Source organism: Spea bombifrons, chromosome 7 (genome assembly GCF_027358695.1).
Source record: "Spea bombifrons isolate aSpeBom1 chromosome 7, aSpeBom1.2.pri, whole genome shotgun sequence".
Lineage (NCBI taxonomy): Eukaryota > Metazoa > Chordata > Amphibia > Anura > Pelobatidae > Spea > Spea bombifrons.
In genome coordinates this window covers 28,428,301-28,439,649 of record NC_071093.1, presented here as the reverse complement: position 1 = coordinate 28,439,649, position 11,349 = coordinate 28,428,301, and the positions used below count along the sequence as shown (strand labels likewise).

Below are 11,349 nucleotides of genomic sequence, written 5' to 3'. Positions count from 1 at the left end.
CCCCAGCATCATACATGTCCCATGTGAGATTCCAGAGATTTGAGTCAGAATTGAGGAACAGCCTAGTGAACCAGTGAGTGACTAGTGCTTACAACACAGACCAAAATATGTACACAGTTTCACAATTTAGAGACAATCTATAATACTTTCTAATGTAGCAGCCCTTTAGCAGGATATATTATGTTTCAGTAGATCAGTTGCCTTTTCAAATGTCTGCTTCAGTATTTGCATTAGTCTGAAGTTTGACCTGTTATTAACGAGTAGGAAACACATCAACACCAATTGCTAATTAGCGGTCTGCGTCTTCGCGTCTGACCAGCAGGTGGCGCTAGAGAGTAGTAGATTAGTTGCTAACACAGCCCTGAAATTTCCAACCATTGTAGAGCACAATGTGTGTGCATGATGTTGCTTCTTTGGAAAGAGCCATCAATCAGCTATATCAGTTTTGGCAAAACAGCAGAGCAGTCACGTTTGGTTCCTCCTCCAAAGGTAATCCAGTGAACAGGTTCATTGTTTGTTAACCATGTCAAGCAGCTGTGTGCAGTCAGAGGGAAAGCACAGGTGCTGGAGCTGGAAGAAGTACTACAAAAAAACAGGACACCTTGTTTTCAAGGGTCAACTCTTGCACCCCAGCTCTTCCAGACTAAAAAAGGGGGCTTAAAGAAGGCGGAATTTAGGTTGAGTCCCTTCCCAGTCTCAGCTCAGCATTTTATTTTGTTTGCTGGCATATATCTGATCTGGAGCAACACCCCTGCCACCCTACTCTGAGTCTGTTTTCAGCATACTGACCATGGACCAAAGGATTTAATTACATGCAGGATTCTAAGCTGCTGCCAACTTCAAGGTTTGAGTTTTCAGGAGCTATTGACATCGATTCTTTATTGTGGTGGTAAGTGCTAGGTAGAAGCAGATGTTGTGCCCTTAAATCTTTAATGTGGACAAATTACTTCCAAATATGAATCAGTTTTTATTTATAACTGTACAGTGATATCGCTTATGTAGCTGGTCTTTTTGCACAATATATTTTGAAATCTCTTTATATATGTAACAGAAAAGAAAATAATAGCACCAGAATTACCTTTCCTCATACAGAAGTGTTCAAGATGTAAACCTAGTTTACATTAAGGGAGTATTTGGGGCCCTGAATACTTAGGTTTCACTAAACTTGGGAAACATGCCTTTGTGGTCTTTGACACACCTACAATCTGGGCCATGAGATGTATGGATCTATGTGTGTGGTTGTGTGTGGTTGTGTGTGTCTGTGTGTGCCTTGTGAGTTGTGCTTGTCTGTAACCACTGTAAGATTTGTGAGTGCCTGTCCCTGTTCTGGGGTGATGTCTATCTGTGAGCTCTATGAGTTGTGTTCTTGTTTTAGTACATCATTTTTAATGCCATAGACTGGTCTTAAAATGTAGATTGACTATAGCAAGCACAAAAGAGAAATCCTCTAATCTTCCCAGAATAAATAAAAGCAGCTGGAGGTCTTCTTAGAGATGTGACGGACATATGCAAAGGAACTAAAAATAAAATATAACGTAGTACTGTTGTATAGTAAAAAGTAAACAATACACTTTTATTAAGGTACACTCAAATAAAAGCAGTGCACTGAGACAAGCTCTAAGTGCAGTCAAACTCAATAGTGTGGGTTACCAGTAGCTGTCAGCTATGTTTACATAAAGGCACACATGATCACAATGAGGATTCCTGGCACAGATGTATAACTTTAGGCAGTGATGTTATCCAATTCCAACAATATCCTGTGTCCATTAAAGTGTCCCGAATGGCAGTGGAACCAATAGACAGATAATGATAAAATCGTAATAAAAGCTCGGCCCTTACGCGTTTGGTAAAATAACCAACTTCTTCAGGGGTATGCAGGTGTAGTCATTAAATTGGGCAATACAATAAAACGGCCCCTTTACAGATCTCTGGTCAGACCTCACCTAGAATATTGGCTACTAAAATGGTTTGCTGGGTAAAAACTTTAAGTAAAGACTAGGGGAGTCTGCATGCATTAATCTTCATAAAATTCAATGTGGAAAGGAAACTTGATTGTACGCCTTACAGTAAGCTAAACATACCCGCTTATTTTAGTTGCTGCAGGGGTTGGATTTCTTTGCATTAACATATTATTTTTAGGTCTCTGGATTTTGACCCATAACCGAGTATTGTATAGGCTTGGATTACCCACTGCTGCAATGTTCTACAGCAACATTTTTTCGTATTAATTCTTGAATTCATGAATTTGTCTGAAAAGGTATTAGGAGAAAAACTAAAATTAAAAATTAACATGTACACACAGTAATAGAACATATTCTCAAATTGTAGCTATGCCACAACTTATGTATAGTTATGTATCCCTGCATTGTTGGATATTTTTGAAATTGAATGTTCCTAATGCGGATTTCAGTATTTTACAGTTTGCCAAACCTGTGCGTCGCACGCAGTTACACTTTTGACTCAGCAGTCCATAAAACATTATTCTAGAATTCGTGAGGACTGTCTGGGTGCTCTTTGGTAAACACAAGAGGAATGCTTACATTTTAATTAGAGATCAGTGTATTTTTCCTTGTCCTTATGCTATGAACCTATGTTTGTCCAGCGTATTTCCCATAGTGAATTCACAAACACTGAACTTAGACAAGGGACGTGCAGGTTGTTTTAGGGTCATTGCGAATAACTTTAATGAACCCAGGAAGTTCACTACTGTCCCATTTGGTCAATATGTATAGATGATAGTGCCAACTGGTGTTCGTTGTAATGCAAGAAGTCCAAGGGTCACAAAGACATTTGGTGATGCTTTCAGTAGTTGTGTGTAGGTCACCATAGGACATCTTGCTATGTAGAGTAAAGAAAATGTACTGCCAAATCTCAAAAGTAAATTGTTTTGCACAAATCTTAGCAAACAGTAAAACCCACAAAATAGCTTTACTTATGCTTCTCTAGGCCTCCTTTATGTTATTGCATAGAACTAAAATCAATAAATTAGAAGCATGACATGACATGAATCAGAAATGATTTTCCTTTATGGCTGCTCCTCTCAGCATTTGCAATCTATTTACATAATAATACATTTCAGCACACTATTAATCTGTTAATGTCAAACAACTAGCTTTCTCACAAAAATATTCCTAGTAGTTCAGTGTTACAAAGTAATAACACTTCAGTTATATTTGGCTCTTGATAATTTGTCAGGCTGGAGACATGCTCTCCTTGTAACCATGTACGTTCATTTTTGGACTCACAACTATCTTTTTCTCCAGCTTCACAAGTTTGAATTTATTAATTTCAAGAACTTGCCTATATTTTCTATTTAGATTTTTCAATTGGGATGGAGGTCCAGTGAAGCTAATAGTTAAGAACTAGTGTAGGTATACCAATAGGTGTAAGCCAATGAGTATTGGGTGATTAATATATTAGGGGCACACTATTATCAGTTCTCCAAAGCATTAGAATAAGCTACTTTAACAATCATGTTTGTCCTTATATGTTATAAATATGGTATTGAAGTCACTATAAATACTAGGAAACCATCGCTCGAGGAAGATAAATTATAGCTAGCTAGAGGTATTCATTAAATGGCATGTCAAAAGTTAAATCATGTGTGCACAGCCATTTCAATCTCCCTGTTTTTTGTCAGCCAGAGAACAGAGTATCAATAATCCACTCTCTGCAAATATAGGCTGCCTTCTGCTAACAGCATCAACCAACCACATAGATTTACTGCACATCAACAGAACATTGTTGATAATAATCGCAAACCTAATATAAATAGTTGAAAAGAACACTGGCCTGGTTCTGGCCTTAGGCTCAAGAAACATTGAAACTAGGCAAGCCAGACTTAAAACAATATTGCGTACTGGTAAACCATACGCTAACCATGCTACAGAAAGAACACCCTGAGGGTATTTAAACAAACAACCAGATACAACTTGTATTGTAGTTACGTTACATAAATGTTTCAGTTCTTAGATGGGTAGTGGACTGAAACAAAAATGTAACTGTACTGCATCATCATACGTTATAAGATCAAAAGTACGTGAACACCCCTCCTAATTATTTAGGTGTTTCAGCCATACCATCACTAACAGGTGAATAAAAGCAACCACATATGCAGCCATTTTTATAGGAAAACATGAAGGGCAGAATGGATCATAGTTACGAGCACTGCTGGAAGTGCTATTATTATGAAGTGGAAGCGTCTAGAGTAACAGCAGCTCAGCCATGATTGCGAGCCAGGCGTTCCTGTGCAACTTCAGTGCCTGACTTCACAGATTCCCACAGACGCACTCCAAAATCATGTGAAATGCTCCTGACTAAATGCTAATGGACAAGGGTTCTCGGACAAAATGCATGTAAGCATATATCATCTAATGTCACCAAAACCGTGTTGGAGAGTGAAATAACTGTTTGAAGTTATAGCAATAGTAGACTTCAATCAACGTAACCCATAAGAGACTCATGCTTCAAATTGAGTTGGCTGAGATCCTAGGATGCTGCCAGTATCCGGGGATCTCAGCGAACTCAATTAGAAAAACGTATCTCTTATGATTTATGTTGATTGAAGTCTTCTATTCATATCAATTGAAACTGCTTCTATATTGATTTAATACATCATAAGCAATTTAATCTCTACTACTGATTTAAAATTACACATAATACACCCTTTGACATATCACAATGACTGCATCCATAAACATTAACACAAAAAACAAATGTTATTTTTTTTAAATTTACTGTTATTAGAACAGTATGTAACAGGACACAGGCCTGTTCATAAGTTATTTTTGCTGTTTGGTTCCGCTTATTCATATGGTTTTATTTATAGGTTACCACATATCCAGATAGCTGATTATAGTTATGTCCCACGGTGACCATTACCCACACTTGTGAGCCCCTTTTGTTCCTGCGTGAGCACCTGCCCATAAGGTTTATTTTGGCTTGACTGCGCGTGTACAGTGTTATTAATTGGTTCTTGTATGTGTACATCTTGTTTAGTCCTGGTCTAGTTGAGGTTAGACTAAAGATTTAATGGTTTTAAAGGTGTTCGTACACCTTTCAGGGAAGGGTTTCAATGTAGCATTTTTTGTGCATTCATATCATAGAATGTAGGACCATTCTACGAGCTTTAGTCAGGCCATTGAATTGCTTACTGTGGGGTTTTCCTTTCGTTTTTTTTTTTTTTTTTTTGAGGCCACGTCAGGGAATTAACTCCAATGTATCCCTGTAATCCCATTTACCTTGTATTCTCCAAACTCTCCAAAACACATAACTTGTATAAAGGCGGATTGACACTTAAATTAGAGAATTTAAGGCTTTTTCTCACCTCCTATCAGATTCTTTTAAGTGAGTTTTATACTAAAGCCTTGCATTTTTTATTAATAAGTTGTGTTTGAATTGTGTCACATTACAGTCTCAGGACTCAACTAGGGTAAATGAGTCACGTTTGGGGGCAATGATTGTGCACATCGTGCCAGATTGTAATTTTACTCTCAGGTTTCTGCTTTATTGCAGTTTTATTTTGGAGTCCAATGTGCTCACCTCAGCATTATGTGGTTTTTTATAGGCCGGTGCCTAAAACAATAGATAGTGTTTAGTCAGCAGGAGCAGGTACATCACTGGCACAAAAAGAACCCACACACTAATGCTGCTACAAAATGATCATTTTATATAATGTGTAAACCTTGAAATATCCTTGTTCATGCATTACTTCCTTGTTTCCATGGAAATCAAGTTCCAGTGATAATGCACTTATTATTCCTAACAGAGAATTGAAGAGGTGTTGTTATCAATTTTAGACTCAACTCAGACATTGAAATCTCATCATTCTATTTCACAGGCATTATTGGTGGAACGGTAGTGAGTTCTGATACAGGGGAAACGGTAGGGACTGTGTGCTGGATGAAACAAAAGGGATTTGAATTGTTTGGGCCAGTATAAAACAGTAATTATATTTTGTGGGCAATATTAAGTCGAAAAATAATGTAATTGTGAAAAAAGGAAAGGAAGGAAGGAGAGTAGAGCAATCATTATGGATGAAATATGTAGAATAAAGAAGTACTGACAAGACACTATGGACAAATTGGTGAGCAGTGATGGAAGGCAGAATGAAGTGATGGCACGCAGGAGGGTGGGGGGAGAGGTTGAGAAGAAGGAGCGACAAGTATAAGTTTGGGCTTTTTTTAATTTTTTTTTTAACCTAAATTACAGTTACTATGTAAGGCTGCAGGAAGGCAATCAGATGAGTTAACACTGAGGACAGACAATGATAAACGACATATATGGGAGACTTCAGTGCCCAGTCATGATCTTCACCTGGATGTGCTGTAAAAACTTGTATCTTGGTATATGTATATTCTCACAGTTAACACTGTTCGGTGTCTTCTTAATTGTACATACAGAAACTAGCTTATTTGAGACTGTATCTAGAGTAACCTAAAACTTACCATCAGTTAGCACAATCTTTGGTATTCCTTTGTATTTGTAGTTTTTGTAATTCATTTGTTTGTAAAAATATGTAGTGAAAGAGCCAAAAGAAAGCATATGTAGATAAACAGAAACATAGAATTTAATGGCAGGTAAGAACCTTTCTGTCCTTCAAGTCTTTCAATTTTTTCTGATGTAAGTCTCAGGTCTTAATCACTCCATAGATCTTTTCTTAGATTCCAAATAGAATTTGTCATTCCCATTTAAATCCTTCACTGTATTAACCTCTCCCACTTCTTATAGGATGCAATTGCATTTATCTACCACCCTCTCCGTAAGGGTGCTTCTAAACCTCTGACCTTTTTTTCCCTGTTTCTGTACAGAGTTAATCCAGTTATGAAGGGGGATGAAACCTTATTTCCAAAGTGCATACTTTGCGTGACGTTGTCCGGTAGACGTTTCAAGCAACAGATGAGACCCTGATGTTGAGTTATTATGGGATGCATTAAATCCAAGCAGGATTACACTGTGAAGAACGCTGTCCACTTGGGCAGTAATCATGAAAATGAAGGAAACGATGCAGATGAAAAAATTGCCTTGGTCCAAGCAAACCAGGACAGTGCTGGAGACACGGTGACTACTAACCTAGTGCTGTTGGATTATGCCCAAAGACTGTCTGAAGAAATTGTCAATAAAGCTGTAAAGCAGTGGGCAGAGGTAGACAGCAAATATAGTGATATTCCATATATTGAGAGCGACATACCTTGATATACCTGGGAAAGGGAGAGATTCTTTAAGTACAATTTATGTCCTCCAAAATCCATTGTTGTTGTTGCTTCTTATGACAGGGGAGTTTAACCAATACAAAAAAAGTTAAATTGGAGAGAACAATGCGTTTAATTGTGCTTTTTATATCGGTGCTAATAGGTTTCTTTAAACACTGCCTAGGGTTATATCAGCAATGCCTTGTAATACCAGTGTCACTGGGTCGTAAGATTTGAAAGTTACAGGGACATGATATGGTGCTGTTTTATAAACAATTCTACTACTGAGATAGCACATAAAGCAGAGGGCATGAAGGCAGTTGTAAAAAAAATAATAAAAAAAAAATTCTAGGTGACCTGGCTCCCCATTTAGTGGGGAGGGCAACAAAATATTAGTCAGTACTTATTATTAGTCAGGACTAATTATTGAATAATCCGAAAAAGAATTCACTGATTCTCTACATTAATAATAAGATTATTTTGTAGGGGTGGTGTGAGGTGTTAAATTCTGTTTGCACACAGCACATTACATAGCCTAGAGCCAACACTGGTCTGATGACACTGTACTATTTGATCCACATAGCTTGCTTCCCTTTTCACTTTGTAAAAACACTAGGCGTTGACACTCATATTTAGTGTACCCTTAGGCCACTTGAAAGTAATTTAATGTCATTCAATTTAATTTTTTTCCTTTTTTTGCATTTACCATGTATCTTATTGGGCTGCTTCATGTATTTGCTTTCTTTTATGTTATTTAGAAAACTTTTACATTCCCCAGAAATGTAATTCTATACATATATAGTAGAAATATCAAAAGGTTTATATCATGGGCCATAGCAACATAGTTTAAAAAATATGAAAAGCAAAGAATCTAGCAGTACTTAATTGACCAAAATTTTGAAAAATGCATCTCATAAAATAGGTGCGTTTAGGTGAGCGGACCATAATTCTGACAGTAAGATAAATATTTGGAAAAATAACTATTTGGTAGAAGTGGGCAAGCTAGTAAAACTGAGGGACAAGTTAAGCTGGAGACACGGAGAATGTCATGAGGAACATCTAGTCCCTGGGGAGATCACATGCTCTCCTGTTATTATGTTAATTAACTTGGCCCTGACTTGCATCATTCCTAAAACACCAAGCCAGAGATCTAGTTTGAGAACAGTACACCCGATCTGAGATAATTTCTCATATTTTTAAATTGCAGAATAATGGATATGTGTTTAAAAAATGTTTCAAACTGTTTTTATAATAATAAGCCTGGAGAGCAGAAGCCACATTAATGAAAAAAATGACTTTGTGGATCTGTGTATTTTCCTCTTATGCTCTGAATGGCCAAACCAACCAAGTTTTTCAGAAAGGGGTGAGTTGCCCCAATGTACAGATTCAGATTTTACATGCATAATACATAGCCAACCAAGCTCTTTTGGCAGCACATGCTCGCTGGAGTTAGCCCTTCATAATGCACATTTGTTAAAGTTGGTGAGTTGGAACAACAACTTTCAAGCAAACCTTAGTGAATAAAACAAACATGCTTTCTTAAGTTATCAAAGGTCTCTTTAGAAGGGGAGCAAAAGTGGTAGAGGTGCAGGTCAGAGCTGACAGCATTTGTGTAAGAGGCAATCACGATTAATGACCAACTGACCCATGCAAACTGGATGGGTTACTATAAGGGTAAAAAAAAATCCACTGCAGAATTTTTATACAAGTTCATGTATGCTTCTGAGTCTCTGTAGAACCAATGGATTCAAGGGAGCCCATGACCTAGTTTTTCTGCAGACGCCAGTTACTGCCATAAATACCACTGATTTGTAGGGTGTGATATATGTATGACATATGTACTGGGTGTGAAATGTTTTGTGTTCCTAGTACCGTGTGAATATACAACAAATTGCTTGGCTCTGCTCTGATAACAGTAAGTGGAGCAGCAGAAAATAGTTAACAGCTATGTGACAAGTAACTGGAAAATCGTACAAATGTTAGAAAGAAATGTCTCTGGCTTCAAAGAAGAGAAATGCTAATCCCCTCACCAGTAGAATCGTATCACATGAGCCACAATAAATTATTACATGGTATCCTACTGACGCTTTCATCTTTCATGCCATACTGATTTCTTTATAGTCTGTTTATTCCCAAAACCTTGCTTGGTACAATGGATTCTACAAATGCACAGACACTGTATCAAACATTACGATGTAGTAAGATAAAATCTGCTAGATTTCTTACCAACAGTATATTTGCATGTACCAAAAAATGGTATGTGCTGGAGCATTCTTCTGTGAATATATCATATATGTGGCTAACAATGAAAATTTGAGGATTATATTATGGTTCTAAGCGTATGTAGCCTTACTCACCAAAAACATGAATGAATTCCAACATTGTGGCGAAGCTTAGATAAGCTTGTGAATAAACATATTGCTGAAGGATATACAGTACTACATGCTTGTTATTTTTAGAATGACAGTTACTTTACATACATACAATTCCCACTACTAAGACAAGTTTGTAAAATATTTAAAAATATATATATTTTATCATTTATAGTCATAGTAGTTTATAGTTAAATGTATACTCAGGCTTGAAATCTTTCTAAATAGCAAGCGTAAGAATAGAAAAAGCAAGGTGTACCCAGTAGAAAAAAGTCTGTGCAGGGCTGACCATGAAAAGAGAATATGGTGTGTGTGTGTGTGTGTATTTTTTGATAATGGGCTCATAGCATATTCCTCACACAGGGACATTAATAAAAGATTGAAAGATCCCCAATTATTTAATATACTTAGAGAGCTGAGCATCACTAATCAACCAAATGCTCGATAAACTGCCACTTTATAAGAAACCCTGTTGGAACAGAAAAATACTATTGTTTTTGTGTGAGCAAAGTGGCCATTGCTATAAATTATGGAAATTACAAAAAAAAAGGATAGAAGTGGTTACACATTTGCTGGGACAATATGCAAATTGCACATATGTTGTAGTCATTGCCGTTCCTGAGCATTGGAAAGTATATGCGATAAAACCTATGAATATACGTTTTCCTTACTTTAAGCTTGTTCTGTGGTTTTAATAAGGATGTGCTTCCAACTAGAGCCCTGCGCGGGACAGCTTTTTAATCCTGCTCCCGCTGATTTTTTTGCCCGCTCCCGCCACATTTGTGGCCAATCCCGCCTGCTCCCGCCACATTTGTGGCCAATCACGCCCACCTCCTTACCTGAACTGCAGAGTTCCTGCGCAGTCCCGCAAGGCTGCCTTCTCGCTGCTCCCTCACAGTGTCTCGTCTCTTGCTCCGCCCAGGAACAGAGCGGAGTCACAGGAAGTGACATCACGTCACATGACTCCGTTTTGTTCCTGGGCGGAGCAAGAGAGGAGAAACTGTGAGGGAGCAGCGAGAAGGCAGCCTTGCGGGACCGCGCGGGATTACCGGGATCCGCAGGTACAGTGCCTGACCGCCCGCTCCCGCCCGCAACCCCAGCAGGACCGCCCGCGCTCCCAATGCAGTCCTCTACTTCCAACTGTATGTAAGTATTCCTGTATTGAGCATGGGCATCTTCTTCAAACTAGCAAATAGCAAGGGAGTGACATAAGGACCAGTGATCAAAGAAATCAGAACCCACACAGCCAAGGTGACTCTACCATAGTGATAAAAAAAGGTGAATAATATTGCAGCCACATCATGTTCACAAAACTCACCTACCTTTACTGGTTTTGCATTTAGTACTCTTAACATTTGATTCTATTTCCCAGCATGGGCACAACATCCTGACTGTTCATTCTACATACATTCATATTTTTACAGAAATACATAATATTGCTTAATTCCTTGAAAGTATGATTTGTCGGCATTATACAAAACATAACAAAACTTCTTTACATTTACCCACACGTATACATTTATAAAACCATAAAACACAAGGTAAATAAGTGGTGAAATGATATGAAACACTTGGCTTCCTTCTATTTTCATTTGCATAATTAGCTCCAGGATAATATTACTGCTAACATTCATCCCACATTGAAATTTATTTGGAAAATGAGGTTTGTCGAGAATAGACTCATGTTACATCCTTGATATAGTCATATCTTCACATTTTCCATGGACATCAAGAAGATTCCGTTGAAAACAGACACTAACTGAATGAACATTAGTAGCAGACACCTG

General features: G+C 37.8%; 1 long non-coding RNA gene across 1 annotated transcript; it reads left to right on the top strand.

Annotated features, from left to right (window-relative positions):
* Nucleotides 1-498: 498 nt before the first annotated feature.
* Nucleotides 499-7,001, top strand: LOC128502137 (uncharacterized). Its single transcript, XR_008355092.1, has 2 exons — nucleotides 499-889; nucleotides 6,810-7,001. It is a non-coding gene; the product is annotated as an uncharacterized LOC128502137 (long non-coding RNA).
* The last annotated feature ends 4,348 nt before the right edge of the window (nucleotides 7,002-11,349 follow it).